This window comes from Triticum aestivum, chromosome 2D, assembly GCF_018294505.1.
Source record: "Triticum aestivum cultivar Chinese Spring chromosome 2D, IWGSC CS RefSeq v2.1, whole genome shotgun sequence".
In the NCBI taxonomy this organism is placed as follows: Eukaryota; Viridiplantae; Streptophyta; class Magnoliopsida; order Poales; family Poaceae; genus Triticum; species Triticum aestivum.
In genome coordinates this window covers 319,676,430-319,691,565 of record NC_057799.1, presented here as the reverse complement: position 1 = coordinate 319,691,565, position 15,136 = coordinate 319,676,430, and positions in this window count along the sequence as shown.

The following is a 15,136-nucleotide window of genomic DNA, read 5'->3' as shown; positions in this document are numbered from 1 at the left end:
TCGTCAGTTTTTCTTTTTCTCGGATTTTTCGCGATTATTTTCGATCGCGATTTCCGATCTGTTTTTCATTTTAATATAACTTTTCTCTCGTTTATCGGAATCAGGCGATTCAAGTGCCTAGAGTTTCGTCTCGAAACCCTCTTTCTGTTTAACCAACTCAAACAAGTTTTTGCTACTGTAAAATTTGACTTAGGTCCAGATTAGTAAACGAAGCTTGTTTCTTTCGCCGTTTGAGTTTCGTTGCTTCGTTCGATTTGATACTTTTTGCAAACCGGAGTTCTTAAGTTGAACTTTCTGGTTAGATCTCTTATTTTGAGTTTTATCCGTGCACCCTTGCTTGATTGCTTATGTATGTATTATTTGTTTGCGATAGAGTACCCGGAGTGCGAAGCGTGCTACTACGAGTCTCTAGGTTTCACGGATCATCAGCAAGGCAAGTAACACTCAGTTTGTCTTTACCACCCAGTTTTATTGCATTAGATCAACCCTCAAACTATTGCATGATTAGGATCTGATTAAAATGTGGGTTTTGGGAAGTAGATGAGGTAGTACCTATTGCCCTGTTTATATCAAACCATTGGGAGTTACTTCTACGTTTGCTTATATTGCTATGCTATGCTCGTAGACGTGGATTGGGTTTGAGTGAATTTTTCCATGACAGATGTGAGATTGTTAATTAATGGTTCAACTTAAGGTGGCTACTTTAATTTACATCTGGGTGGATTGAGGCACCTGGAGAACCCAGTGTTGCCTGTATTTTTGGATATCCCGGAGTACCCGTGTGATCATCCTATGGACCGCCACCCAGACTCAAAGGGATCATGAGATTATTCATGCTAGAAACTTCCGTGTGCAGCCACAAGCTATTATGGGCTCTAGCATAGTTGAGTAGGTTACATGACCTCTTGAAGAGGTGGGCTAGCAGATGTAGGGGAAAGTAGGTGTAACTGTCCACCCGGAGTAAAGAGTATTGTTTCTGAAAGACTGTGTCTCGGTCATCCGTTTCTCAAACACCATGTAGTGCGAGAAATCAAGCGGAGGCGATCGAGTCTTGTGGGGAAAAGTGCGCAAACCTCTGCAGAGTGTACAATCTAATCATGGTTAGCCGTGTCCCCGGTTATGGACATCTTGAGTATCTAGTTCTTGGATTATCATGTGAATCTCATCATCATGTTACTTAATTTAATTTGATTGGGTTAATCACGTTCTTAATTGGGATTGAGTTGGAGGTACCTTCTCAATGTTTAACAACCACCATGATAGTTAAATAAAATTTATTCCTTTGTGGTAGGGAAAAATTGGCTTTTCGCAAAACTGTAACCATAGAGCTTTCCACCAGCCAAACATGCATGTAGTGATAGCATTATTCTGTTCATTACTCTCTATGTGTTACATTGCCAGCATATTCCATGTGCTGACCCATTTTCGGGCTGCAACGTATCATGTTGCAGACTTTTCAGACGACGAGTAAGGTGCCATAGGTCATGGTCTTTTACTCAGTGATGCCGTTGGAGTTGATGGACTCACTTTATCTTCCAAGCCTTCCGATGTTATCGTTTTAGATGGCCTTAAGCCGTATTTATTGTATTAAGTTCTCTTTTGAGACATTCGATGTAATAAGTGTGTGATTGCTACTCTGTTATAAATCCTTCAAGTACTGTGCGTGTCAGCATTACCGATCCAGGGATGACACTGATGCACAGAGACTAGACTGTTTGAGGTCTGGTCGCTACAAAGATGGTATCAGAGCACACGCTGACTGTAGGACACTACCACTAAGCTAAAGCCCTAGACTACTACTCTCTTCTCATTTCTGACTCCTCTCCTCTCTTCCACTCTTTTAGGATGGCGGATGCAAGGAACAAGTTCGCCCAACCGGATGAGGATACACCTTTTGGACGACACTTGAAGGAAGTTACTAAGTACCTGAACATCGGAATACCAAGCTTCACCGGAACCTACAACGCCACACTACCAGAAGAGGAGCGCTGGATGATTCAAGTTCAAGTTCCAGGAAGGACGTTCATGCCAGTCACTGAGCCCATAGAGTTTTCCTTTGATGCACCAACCTGGAGTCTAGGAAAGAGCATGGCAGCCCACATCACCATGGGACGCATTGGAGAAGTGCACCACAATGATCTCAAGGATACTATCTATCAGATTTGTGGGCGCTGAGACGAGCAATGGGAGATGATCAGTACCAGGAAGGATAGATCTATTGCAGCTTTCATTCAGGAGTTAAACCAGCACATTCGTCGCCAGGAGAACCAGATGTGCGCAGACATGATAGAACTGAAGAAGGCAAAGACAAGGATCATGGAACTGGAGGAAGAACTCAAGGCTACACGCGATGGATATGAGGAGGAAATCGCAACATTGTTGGAGAAGAATGACGACCTGATAAAGAAGCTAAGAGTTTTCATGGGAGACCCAGCACCAGGAGGAGATGATAATGATTCTACTTGCCTGGAGAACTACATCATCATCGACGACACTGACTCGGACCCCAGTGATGATGATTGGGAGGATGAAGCCGGAGCAGATATCATGGAGTCTCCGACTGAGCAATTTTTCTAGTAGACCACCAAATTAGTAGTAGTATTCCACCATGTATATAGTATAGTCCAAGCACTTTGTAACGATAGTTAGATTGATTGTATGCCTTGTTTGAATTGATTGGAGTGATATGATTGTGTTTGTCTCATGTGCATATGGGTAGTGTTTTCCCTCTAGACCTCATTCTATCCTATTTTCTCATCTTTTCTAAAACCCATCAGATGCCTCCGAGACGGGACACCGGATTTGTTTTCCCACCGGAGATCACTCAGTTGATTCAATAGCAGAATGCCCTGATGCAAGTGCTAGTTCAGAACCAAGGCAACAACAACAACAACCCACCACCACCACCACCTGTTGATCACTTAGCCCGTTTTCTTAGGCTGAATCCGCCGGTGTTCTCCAGTAGCACCGAGACGATTGTGGCAGATGATTGGCTCCGCAAGGTTGGAAGGGAGCTGACCACTGCAGGATGGACAGATGCGGAGAGGGTGCGTTTTTGCCGCACATCAGCTTGATGGACCCGCAGCATCATGTGGGAGAATTACACAGCCACTCACCCCATTGACACTGTCACATGGGACCAGTTTCAGCAAGCTTTCCGTACTGCCCACGTTTCAGCAGGATCTATGGCCATGAAGAAGCGTGAGTTTCGCAACTTACGCCAAGGAGGACGTACCGTTGGCCAGTACGTGGAGGATTTCAGTAAGTTAGCACGTTATGCCCAGATGACATTGCTACGGATGCAGCTAAGTAGGAGAAGTTTCTGGAAGGACTGAATGATGAGCTGAGCATGCAGTTGATGGTGGCAACTTTTAACAACTACCAGGAGTTGGTAGATAGAGCTCTCATGATTGAAGGGAAGCAACAGCAGATTGAGAGTCGTAAGAGGAAGTATGGACAAGGAAAGTACAGTACATGAGCTCACCAGAAGCCTCGTTTTACCCTGAACTCGGGAGGACACCTTCAGCATAACCATGGAGGTCACAATCACAATGGAGGGAGCTCGCACAATCATAGTGGCCCCAAGAATGGCACTGGGAATGAAGGAAGCAACGGACAGAACCGTACCAACCCATCAACCCCAGCCAAGAGGGATCTAAGCCACGTTACTTGTTTCAAGTGCCAGAAGACTGGACATTATGCAACTGAATGTCCGGAAGCTAAGAATGGAAATGGAAATGGAAGCTCGGGGAAGAATCCGAACCCTTTCAACAGGGGACAGGTGAACCACGTTAATGTGGAGGAGGTTGAAGCACAGCCTGATGCAGTAATAGGTAAGTTTTTGGTTAAGTCATTTACTGCAATCGTTCTTTTTGATACTGGTGCATCACATTCATACATATCAAGGGGATTTGTGGATAAGTTTAAGTTGCCCACCAAAGTTCTTAGAACACCTATGTTAGTAACCTCGCCAGGAGCAGAGTATATGGCAAGCCAAGGATGTTTTCAGATGCCATTGGCCATAGGTAGGCATGTTTTCCCCTCAGACCTAATAGTTTTGGAGTCGCAAGGTTTGGATGTGATTTTGGGAATGGATTGGCTATCGATGTATGGAGGAAACATCGATTGCGCCAGTAAGACGATTTTGCTTACTACCCCAGAAGGAAGAAGGATTAAGTATGTATCCCGGCATGTGCCGAAGAGGACTCAAGTGAATTCCTTATCAGGAGTTGTACAGGAGGAAGTGCCAGTGGTGAAGGATTTCCCTGACATATTTCCAGAGGAGTTGCCAGGCATGCCACCGGATAGAGACATCGAGTTTTTGATTGAGCTTTTGCCAGGCACTGGGCCAATATCTAAGAGACCGTACAGGATGCCGCTAAGGATTTGGAAGAAATTAAGAAGCAGATTAAGGAGTTACTGGATAAAGGATATATTCGCCCAAGTTCGTCACCTTGGGGATCACCTGTACTTCTAGTGGAGAAGAAAGATGGATCGTTGAGGATGGTTGTTGATTATCGTGGATTGAATGAAGTAACAATCAAGAACAAGTACCCACTGCCGATGATCAATGATCTGTTTGACCGACTACAAGGAGCTAAAGTATTTTCCAAGATTGATTTGCGATCAGGATACCACCAGTTGAAGATTCGAGAGCAGGATATACCCAAGACAGCTTTTACCACAAGGTATGGGCTATATGAGTACACCGTTATGTCATTTGGCCTGACTAACGCACCCGCCTATTTCATGAACATGATGAACAAAGTGTTTATGGAGTTTTTGGATAAGTTCGTCGTAGTGTTCATTGATGATATTCTGGTCTATTCGAAGAATGAAGAAGAGCATAAGGAGCATTTGCGTTTGGTACTTGGAAAGCTCAAAGAACATCAGTTATATGCCAAGTTCAGCAAGTGCGAGTTTTGGTTAAAGGAAGTTGGATTCCTTGGACATGTTATATCCGGAGAAGGAATAGCAGTAGAACCCACCAAGGTTAACACTGTGACAATTGGGAGTCACCCACGACAGTTGGAGAAATCCGGAGTTTTCTTGGACTCGCAGGATATTAGCGGAGATTCATCGAGAATTTCTCAAAGATTGCAAAGCCTATGACGGAGTTGTTGAAGAAGGACACCAAATTCAATTGGACTAAGGAATGTGAGGCTAGTTTCCAGGAGTTGAAGAAATGTTTGGTTACAGCGCCATTGTTGATTTTGCCAGATCAACGCAAGGATTATGAAGTATATTGCGACGCTTTTCGTCGAGGACTTGGAGCAGTGCTAATGCAGGAGGGAAGAGTTGTTTCATATGCCTCACGACAACTTAAACCCCATGAGTTGAATTATGCTACACATGATTTGGAGTTAGCAGCCGTAGTGCATGCGTTGAAGACGTGGAGACATTTTCTCATCGGAAACCATTGTGAGGTGTACACAGATCACAAGAGTTTGAAGTACATTTTCACGCAGAAGGAGTTGAATCTCAGGCAAAGGAGATGGTTGGAGCACATTAAGGATTATGATATGAGATTGCATTATCACCCAGGGAAGGCTAACGTAGTAGCCGATGCGTTGAGCCGCAAGAGCCATGTCAACACACTCATGACCGGAGAGTTACCCGAGGAGTTAGCAGAAGATCTTCGCGAACTATGTTTGGAAATAGTTCCGAGAGGCTATGTAGCAGCATTGGAGATTCAGTCTACTTTGATGGATAAGATTAGAGAAGCTCAGAAGACAGACAAGGAAATTGCCGAGATAAAGGAAAGGATGAGTGAAGGAAAAGCCAAGGGATTTCGTGAGGATGAGCACGATACCTTATGGTTTGAGGACTGCGTTTATGTGCCCAATGATCCGGAGATCAGGAAGTTGATCTTGCAAGAGGCCCATGATTCACCGTATTCGATTCACCCAGGAAATACCAAGATGTACCTGGATTTAAAGGACAGTTTTTGGTGGACCGGAATGAAGAAGGATATTGCGGAGTATGTAGCAGTTTGTGATGTATGTCAGAGAGTAAAGGCAGAGCATCAGAAGCCAGCAGGATTTCTACAACCATTGCCGATACCCGAATGGAAGTGGGATAAGCTAGGCATGGATTTTATCACAGGATTGCCCAGGACTCGTTCAGGCTATGACTCGATATGGGTTGTAGTCGATCGTTTGATGAAGGTAGCTCATTTCATCCCAGTAAAGACCACTTATACAAGTGCTAAATTGGCAAAGATATACATGACCAGGATCGTATGTCTCCATGGAGTTCCAAGGACCATTTTATCAAATAGAGGAACCCAGTTTACTTCAAAGTTTTGGAATCAATTGCACGAAACTTTGGGTACCAGGCTAGAGTTCAGTATAGCCTTTCATCCACAGACAGACGGACAAACCGAGAGAGTCAATCAAATTTTGGAGGACATGCTGAGAGCTTGTGCGCTAGATTATGGATCTAGTTGGGACGACAATTTGCCGTATGCAGAGTTCTCTTACAACAACAGTTATCAATACAGTTTAAGATGGCCCCTTTCGAAGCTCTGTATGGAAGGAGGTGCAGGACACCGTTGTTGTGGGATGAAGTTGGAGACCGCCAGTTGTTTGGACCAGATTTGATTAAAGAGTCTGAACAGAGGGTGAAGTTGATTCGCGATAGGCTCAAGGTAGCCCAGTCCAGGCAGAAGAGTTATGCGGATTCTAAACGCAAGGAGACAGTTTACGAAGTCGGAGACAGAGTTTATCTTCGAGTATCACCACTTCGAGGAGTGAAGCGCTTTGGAGCGTATGGGAGAAGTTGCTTACAAATTGGAATTGCCCGGAGGATTGTCGGGAGTTCATGATGTGTTCCATGTTTCTCAGCTGAAGAAGTGCCACGCAGAGATGGCTGAGATACCACTGAGAGATACAGTGCCATTGGAAGCGATTCAGCTAGATAGTGCTTTGACCTATGAGGAGAAACCAGTCAAGATTCTCGAATATGCCAGCCGAGTCACCCGCAGCAAGGTTATGAAGTTTTGCAAAGTTCAGTGGATTCACCATACCGAGGATGAAGCCACCTGGGAGTGAGAGGAAGATCTACGGAAGGACCACTCTCACCTATTTACTAGCCAACCTGAATCTCCAGGGCGAGATTCATCTTAAGGGGGGGTAGGTTTGTAACATCCCAAATTTTGAATTTGGAATGTCATACATTAGATCATCATGCATAACATATTTTATTGCATTTTGTTTTGCGATCCTAGAAATTCTACGCAACTCAAGGACCCACGGAGAGAGTTGGGGATTTCGTTATTTTCATATTTGGGTTTTCTCAAATTTTGAATATAGGATCATTTGTTTTAATTATTTTCTCTTCAAAAATATTTCATATCAAATATATGAGAGGGGATAATATGACTTCTCCAAAAATAATGAAATATTGGAGGAAAAATATTAAAAACAAATATTTGATTTTTCTTTGAATTAGGAAAAATACGCGTTTTTCAAAATTGTATTTTAGACCCAAATAAATGTTCATCTTGTCCGGCTTATTTTTAGAGGACGGGGAAAATTTATTTCGGGATTTTTGGAGTCCGTTTATTATTTCTTTTTCTTTCTTTTACTGCACGTCCGTTAAAAAAACGAACCGACCTACCGGGCCATGTCCGGCTAGGACTCTGGCCCGGCTGGCCTTTATAAGCCGGGAGGCCGAGCCCCGCAGCCCAGCCCGAGCCACCCGCCCACCCCGCGAAACCCTAGCCGCCGCCCCGCACCGCCGCCGGTTTTCTTCTTAAAACCGTGGGTTTCTTTTTTAGAAACCGCGGTTTGTTTTTTATAGATCGGTTTAGTTTTTTTCCGGTTTATTTATTTTGCGGGCGTTCGTCCGTATGTTCGTTTTAACGAACGGTTTTCGTCGTTTAACCGCAGACAGCGAACGTTCGTTCGTTAGCCTGTTCGTCAGTTTTTCTTTTTCTCGGATTTTTCGCGATTATTTTCGATCGCGATTTCCGATCTGTTTTTCGTTTTAGTATAACTTTTCGCTCGTTTATCAGAATCAGGCGATTCAAGCGCCTAGAGTTTCGTCTCGAAACCCTCTTTCTGATTAACCAACTCAAACAAGTTTTTGCTACTGTAAAATTTGACTTAGGTCTAGATTAGTAAACGAAGCTTGTTTCTTTCGCCGTTTGAGTTTCGTTGCTTCGTTCGATTTGATTCTTTTTGCAAACCGGAGTTCTTAAGTTGAACTTTCTGGTTAGATCTCTTATTTTGAGTTTTATCTGTGCACCCTTGCTTGATTGCTTATGTATGTATTGTTTGTTTGCGATAGAGTACCCGGAGTGCGAAGCGTGCTACTACGAGTCCCTAGGTTTCACGGATCATCAGCAAGGCAAGTAACACTTTGATCATACCTCTTTACCACCCAGTTTTATTGCATTAGATCAATCCTCAAACTATTGCATGATTAGGATCTGATTAAAATGTGGGTTTTGGGAAGTAGATGAGGTAGTACCTATTGCCCTGTTTATATCAAACCATCGGGAGTTACTTCTACGTTTGCTTATATTACTATGCTATGCTCGTAGACGTGGATTGGGTTTCAGTGAATTTTTCCATGACAGATGTGAGATTGTTAATTAATGGTTCAACTTAACGTGGCTACTTTAATTTACATCTGGGTGGATTGAGGCACCTGGAGAACCCAGTGTTGCCTGTATTTTTGGATATCCCGGAGTACCCGTGTGATCATCCTATGGACCGCCACCCTGACTCAAAGGGATCATGAGATTATTCATGCTAGAAACTTCCGTGTGCAGCCACAAGCTATTATGGGCTCTAGCATAGTTGAGTAGGTTACATGACCTCTTGAAGAGGTGGGCTAGCAGATGTAGGGGAAAGTAGGTGTAACTGTCCACCCGGAGTAAAGAGTATTGTTTCTGAAAGACTGGGTCTCGCTCATCCGTTTCTCAAACACCATGTAGTGCGAGAAATCAAGCAGAGGCGATCGAGTCTTGTGGGGGAAAGTGCGCAAACCTCTGCAGAGTGTATAATGTAATCATGGTTAGCCGTGTCCCCGGTTATGGACATCTTGAGTATCTAGTTCTTGGATTATCATGTGAATCTCATCATCATGTTACTTAATTTAATTTGATTGGGTTAATCACGTTCTTAATTGGGATTGAGTTGGAGGTACCTTCTCAATGTTTAACAACCACCATGATAGTTAAATAAAATTTATTCCTTTGTGGTAGGGAAAAATTGGCTTTTCGCAAAACTGTAACCATAGAGCTTTCCACCAGCCAAACATGCATGTAGTGATAGCTTTATTCTGTTCATTACTCTCTATGTGTTACATTGCCAGCATATTCCATGTGCTGACCCGTTTTCGGGCTGCAACGTATCATGTTGCAGACTTTTCAGACGATGAGTAAGGTGCCATAGGTCGTGGTCTTTTACTCAGTGATGCCGTTAGAGTTGATGGACTCACTTTATCTTCCAAGCCTTCTGCTGTTATCATTTTAGATGGCCTTAAGCCGTATTTATTGTATTAAGTTCTCTTTTGAGACATTCGATGTAATAAGTGTGTGATTGCTACTCTGTTATAAATCCTTCAAGTACTGTGCGTGTCAGCATTACCGATCCAGGGATGACACTGATGCACAGAGACTAGACTGTTTGAGGTCTGGTCGCTACAGCACCGAGGTGGGCACAATCCACCTGGGCGCGCTAGGGGGGCCTGGCGCGCCCTGGTGGGTTGTGCCCCCCTCAGGGGCACCCCCAGGTGCTTCTTTGGCCCATTGGGTTCCTTCTAGTCCATAAAAAATCTCTGTGGAGTTTTGTTGCGTTTGGACTCCGTTTGGTATTGATTTCATGCGATGTAAAATACAAGCAAAATACAGCAACTGGCACTGGGCATTGGGTCAATCGGTTAATCCCAAAAAATGATATAAAGTTGCTATAAAATGATTGAAAACATCCAAGAATGATAAAATAACAACATTAATACTTCATAAATTATAGATACGTTGGAGACGTATCAATGGGGTATGTTCTACTTTAGCTTCGGTTGTGCTCTCGGATTAGACTAGTTGTGCTAACTTAAAATTTTATTGTGTAGAATGGATGCAAGTTTTGGTATTGGGAAGAAGAGTACATCGATATATTGATAGAGTGAAATTTAGTAGATGTTCTAGCACTTTTAGCTAGCATAGAGGCTAGAGATGAGACTAGTGCACTTGTTGATAGAATAGAGGCTAGACATGAGACTGGATGCGTGGAAGCAACGTCTACTTCTTTACATTCGAAGAAGAAAGAAGCATGCAAGATCGAGCCTCTGTAGATCAACAATGAATGCATCAAGAAGGGACTAATCCAACTTACAGGAGCAGTTATGGAAGTTGGATATCTTCTAAAATGTATTCTTGTGGTTCTTGTTTTCTTTGGTCTTGCTTTTCTAGTCAAAATTTGGTGATGTATTTCCATGTACCAAAAATCAATGATGAAAAAAGATATGTGTTTGCAAAGAAAAATGTACGCGGCCGGGATGCGTCCACGCGTTGGGCGCACGGCCACCGCATCCGAGAAATGGCCCGGACACGACCCCATTGCCCTACCCAAACGGACAGAATCCAGGCAAAACGGAGGTTCGTTTGGGGTCGTGCGTTGGAGTTGGCCTTACAGGTGGGACCATAGATGTGGAAACCGACTATCGGCAAACCCCCACCTCGCCCGTCGCGCGATGGCTGAGTTAGAGAAATGAGGAGGTTGAAGAGATAGCTGTAGCACGGACTCCAAGAAATATGGTGTCAGATGGAAGTCATGCTGGTGGCGTGTGCCGTACTCCTGGACGTGAATGCTTGTTCTGGCCCATGCCACCCTACTATATATCGAGGATTCGAGGTGCTGGTTACGTACAGGGAACACATTAATATATGGCCCACCTCACACTGTGGCCAAATTTCCTGGAGTCTGTGCTAGGTAAAAAAGTGTTCTTTGTGAGGGTGGGTGGCTGGTCTCAAATTTAAAACTTGTTGTATTACGTATACGTAGACGTAGAGATAGTGCAGCAATTTTGAAAGTTTGAACCCAATCATCAGAATGCAATTTCTACTACACTCATCCGAGGACCTAGGATGATGGGATTTGCAGCTACAGTAAAAACACCTGCCCGACGTACGAAGCATGTGAAGCTAGTACAAATAGTAGTACTATTGTTGACTAGTATGCAGGCACGTTCCAAGCACGCCCCCCTGCTACCAACAGTTTGAATATATGCATCTTTGCATGCGGCACCATATAGAGGAAAAGCTTTGTCCACAAAAATTATGCAACACATATCTTTCTTTCTTTCTTTTTACGAAAAATTATGCAACACATATCTTGTTGGTGTAAGTGTAATCTTTTGTGTTGCAGCAGGAATTACACAGACTCTGTGTGCGTGGGCGTGCGGGCGTGTGTGTTGTTGGGAATCTCGAGGTGTAAACTGTACTTGTTGATGATGTTTGCAAAACTGACCTCACAGCCTAGCGTGCACATCAGATCTTCGGTGGGACCGAATGTGCATGTGCACACCACCTTTGCAGACCATGGAATCTCATCCCGTAGTGTCTAGTCGCTTCTACCAGTACCATGTCCATGAGTGGAATGACAGGTGACGAATCCAAGTGTTTTCAGCTGTTCGATCTAGTTGATCTTGGGCAGATGAAGGACCCTTAGCAGCCCCAGCTTGCAAATCAACGGCTTAGGTCACTCTAGAGGGGCTTTGGCGGGAAAAGGGGGTAGAGCCAAGTGGAGAATCTAAGTTCAAAAATTGATGTATATACTATTTTCTGAGCCGGTGGGGGTGGATGAACAGGACCCCGCGGTGTTGCCTCTGGATGATGCTCGGGGGGTTTGGATGAACAGTTCCCGGTGGGGGTGGATGAACAGGACCCCGTGGTGTTGCCTCTGGATGAACAGGACCCCGAGCGATCGAGCCGGTTGGGGCTGGCTGAACAGGATCCCGTGGAGGGCAAGATGAACAGGACCACCCCGTGGAGGGCAGGATGAACAATAGACGGTGGAGGGTTGGATGAACAGTAGCCCATGGAGGGGTGGTTGAACAGGAGCCCGTGGAGAGGGGTGGTAGAACAGGAGCCGGTGGAGTAGCGCGCGGTGGAGGCTAGATGAACAGGAGCCCGTGGATGAACAGTCGTAGGTGGAGGCTGGAGGAGGTCGACGGTGGATGAACAGTAGCCCGTGGAGGCTGGAGGGGGTCGACGGTGGAGATGAACAGTATCCCGTGGAGTCCCGTTTTGCAGTATGCCACACCCCTCCCGATGAACAGGACCCCCGTTTCGACTGTAGCGCTCCAACACAAGTCCGTTTCCTCCGTTTTGCGGTACGCCACACCCCTCCCGATCAACAGGACCCCTGTTTCGACCGTACGAGGTCCGTTTCCTCCGTTTTGCGGTACGCCAGACCCCTCCCGATGAACAGGATCCCGTTTCGACCGTGGCCGGTCGAACACAAGGCCGTTTCCTCCGTTCTGCGGTACGCCAGGCCTCGTTTCCATCGGCTATTCCGTCCAAGCCCTCCCGATGAACACGACGACGCATTCCGTTCCGACCCAGTCGGTTGGCTCCCCATGAACACGACGATGACGCTGTTTCTCCGTTCCGACCCAGCTATGTACACGAGCCCTGGCCGTACGCATCTGCGAGTAGGCGTTCGAGACCCTGCCCGTATATACGTACGTGGCCGTATATTCTTTCTTGCACACTGGCCGCTGTACGTATGTGTACATGCTACGTGCGCGCCTCTACTACGACACGTGCGCGCCTCTACATCGACCAGTATGTACGTACACGTTCGCGACCAGAATGACAACGCTACGTACGCTTCGACCAGGTGGGTCCCGACTGTCAGGCACTTCCTTGCCTGCGAAGATGTAGCTGGTGGGTCCTAGCAGTCAGGGGGGCGAATCGTTTTTTTGCCCGGATGCACTTCCTTGCGTAAGAAGATGTAGCTGGTAGGTCCCAACAGTCAGGGGGAAACGTTTTTTTGTGAAATACAGTTACCCGTCTGGTGGGTCCCAGCTGTCAGGTGGAGGAATAATTATTTTGCGCGTAATAAGGAGGCACTTCCTTGCGGCCGCTATGGACCTAGCTGTCAGCCTCTCCACGTATAGTACTATTCCGATGGAAGTCGTTCCTTGACCACGTTCACCACGCCGCGCCGAGAGCACCAGGGCGGTGGACGAAGGCGAGGCCTAGGAAGGGGACGACGCAGAGCCGGGGAAGATGCGGCAGTGGAAGCCCGCGCGGAGAGGAGTACGAGGGTTCACTGGTTCGGCTGCGGTGTGAGGTTGTCGTTGCCGCAGGGCCTGGCCAGCAGTAGGAATAGTAGGGGGCGGTGAGGCCTCTGCGGCAGCACAACCGTCCACGGGAGGTAGGAGCATGCGGCACGACCGGCGCTGCTTTGGGCGGCTGGAGCAAGAAGAGCAGAGGTTGAAGAATCACTACGGCCGTTGGATGGACATCGTACGGTCGCTGGAGCTAGAATCGTTCATATTGACTAAGTTGACAAAGCACTCCATCCCCGTCAACTTAGTAGGCCCACAAGTTAGCCTCCCACCAAGGTGCGTCCCAACTAGCAGGGGGAGTATTCATTTTTTTTGTGCGTAATAAGGAGGCACCTCCGGTGGGTCCGAGCTGACAACGGGGGGAACGTTTTTTTCGCGAAATACGTTGGCCCGTCCGGTGGGTCCTAGCAGTCAGAGGGGAAACCTTTTTTTCGCCAAATACGGTGGCCCGTCTGGTGGGTCCCTGCTGTCAGGTGGAGGAATAATTATTTTCCGCGTAATAAGGAGGCACTTCCTTGCCGCTGCCATGGACCCAGCTGTCAGCCTCTCCAGGTACAGTACTCTTCCGATGGAACTCATTCCTTGACCACGTTGACCACGCCGCGCCTAGAGCACCAGGGCGGTGGACGACGGCGAGGCCTAGGAAGGGCACGACGCGGAGCCGGGGAAGACGCGGCAGTGGATGCCCACACGGAGAGGAGTACGAGGGTTCAATGGTTCGCTGCGGTGTGAGGCTGCCATCGCCACAGAATAACAGGGGGTGTGGGTGAGTAGAGGGATGGCCTGGCCAGCGGTGGGTGTAGTAGGGGGCGGTGAGGCCTCCACCGCATCGCAGCCGGCCATGGGAGGCAGGATCACGAGGCACGACCGGCGCTGGTTTGGGCGGCTGGAGCAAGAAGACCAGAGGTTGAAGAAGCACTACGGCCGTTGGGTGGATATCGTACGGTCACTGGAGCTAGAATCGTGCATATTGACTAAGCTGACAAAGCCTTTCATCCCCGTCAACTTAGTAGGCCCAAAAGTCAGCCTCCCACCAAGGTGCGTCCCAACTAGCAGGGGGAGGATTCATTTTTTTGTGCGTAATAAGGAGGTACCTCCGGTGGGTCCGAGCTGACAACGGGGGGAACGTTTTTTTCGCGAAATACGTTGGCCCGTCCGGTGGGTCCCAGCAGTCAGGGGGAAACCTTTTTTCGCCAAATACGGTGGCCCGTCCGGTGGGTCCCAGCAGTCAGGGGGAAACCTTTTTTCGCCAAATACGGTGGCCCGTCCGGTGGGTCCCTGCTGTCAGGTGGAGGAATAATTATTTTCCGCGTAATAAGGAGGCACTTCCTTGCGGCTGCCGTGGACCCAGCTGTCAGCCTCTCCAGGTACAGTACTCTTTCGATGGAAGTCATTCCTTGACCACGTTGACCACACCGCGCTGAGAGCACCAGGGCGGTGGACGACGGTGAGGCCTAGGAAGGGGACGACGCGGAGCCGGGGAAGACGCGGCAGTGGATGCCCACACGGAGAGGAGTACGAGGGTTCACTGGTTCGCTGCGGTGTGAGGCTGCCGTCGCCGCAGAATAACAGGGGGTGCGGGTGAGTAGAGGGATGGCCTAGCCAGCGGTGGGAGTAGTAGGGGGCGGTGAGGCCTCCGCCGCATCGCAGCCGGCCACGGGAGGCAGGAGCACGAGGCACGACCGGCGCTGGTTTGGGCGGCTGGAGCAAGAAGACCAGAGGTTGAAGAAGCACTACGGCCGTTGGATGGACATCGTACGGTCACTGGAGCTAGAATCGTGCATATTGACTAAGTTGACAAAGCCTTTCATCCCCGTCAACTTAGTAGGCC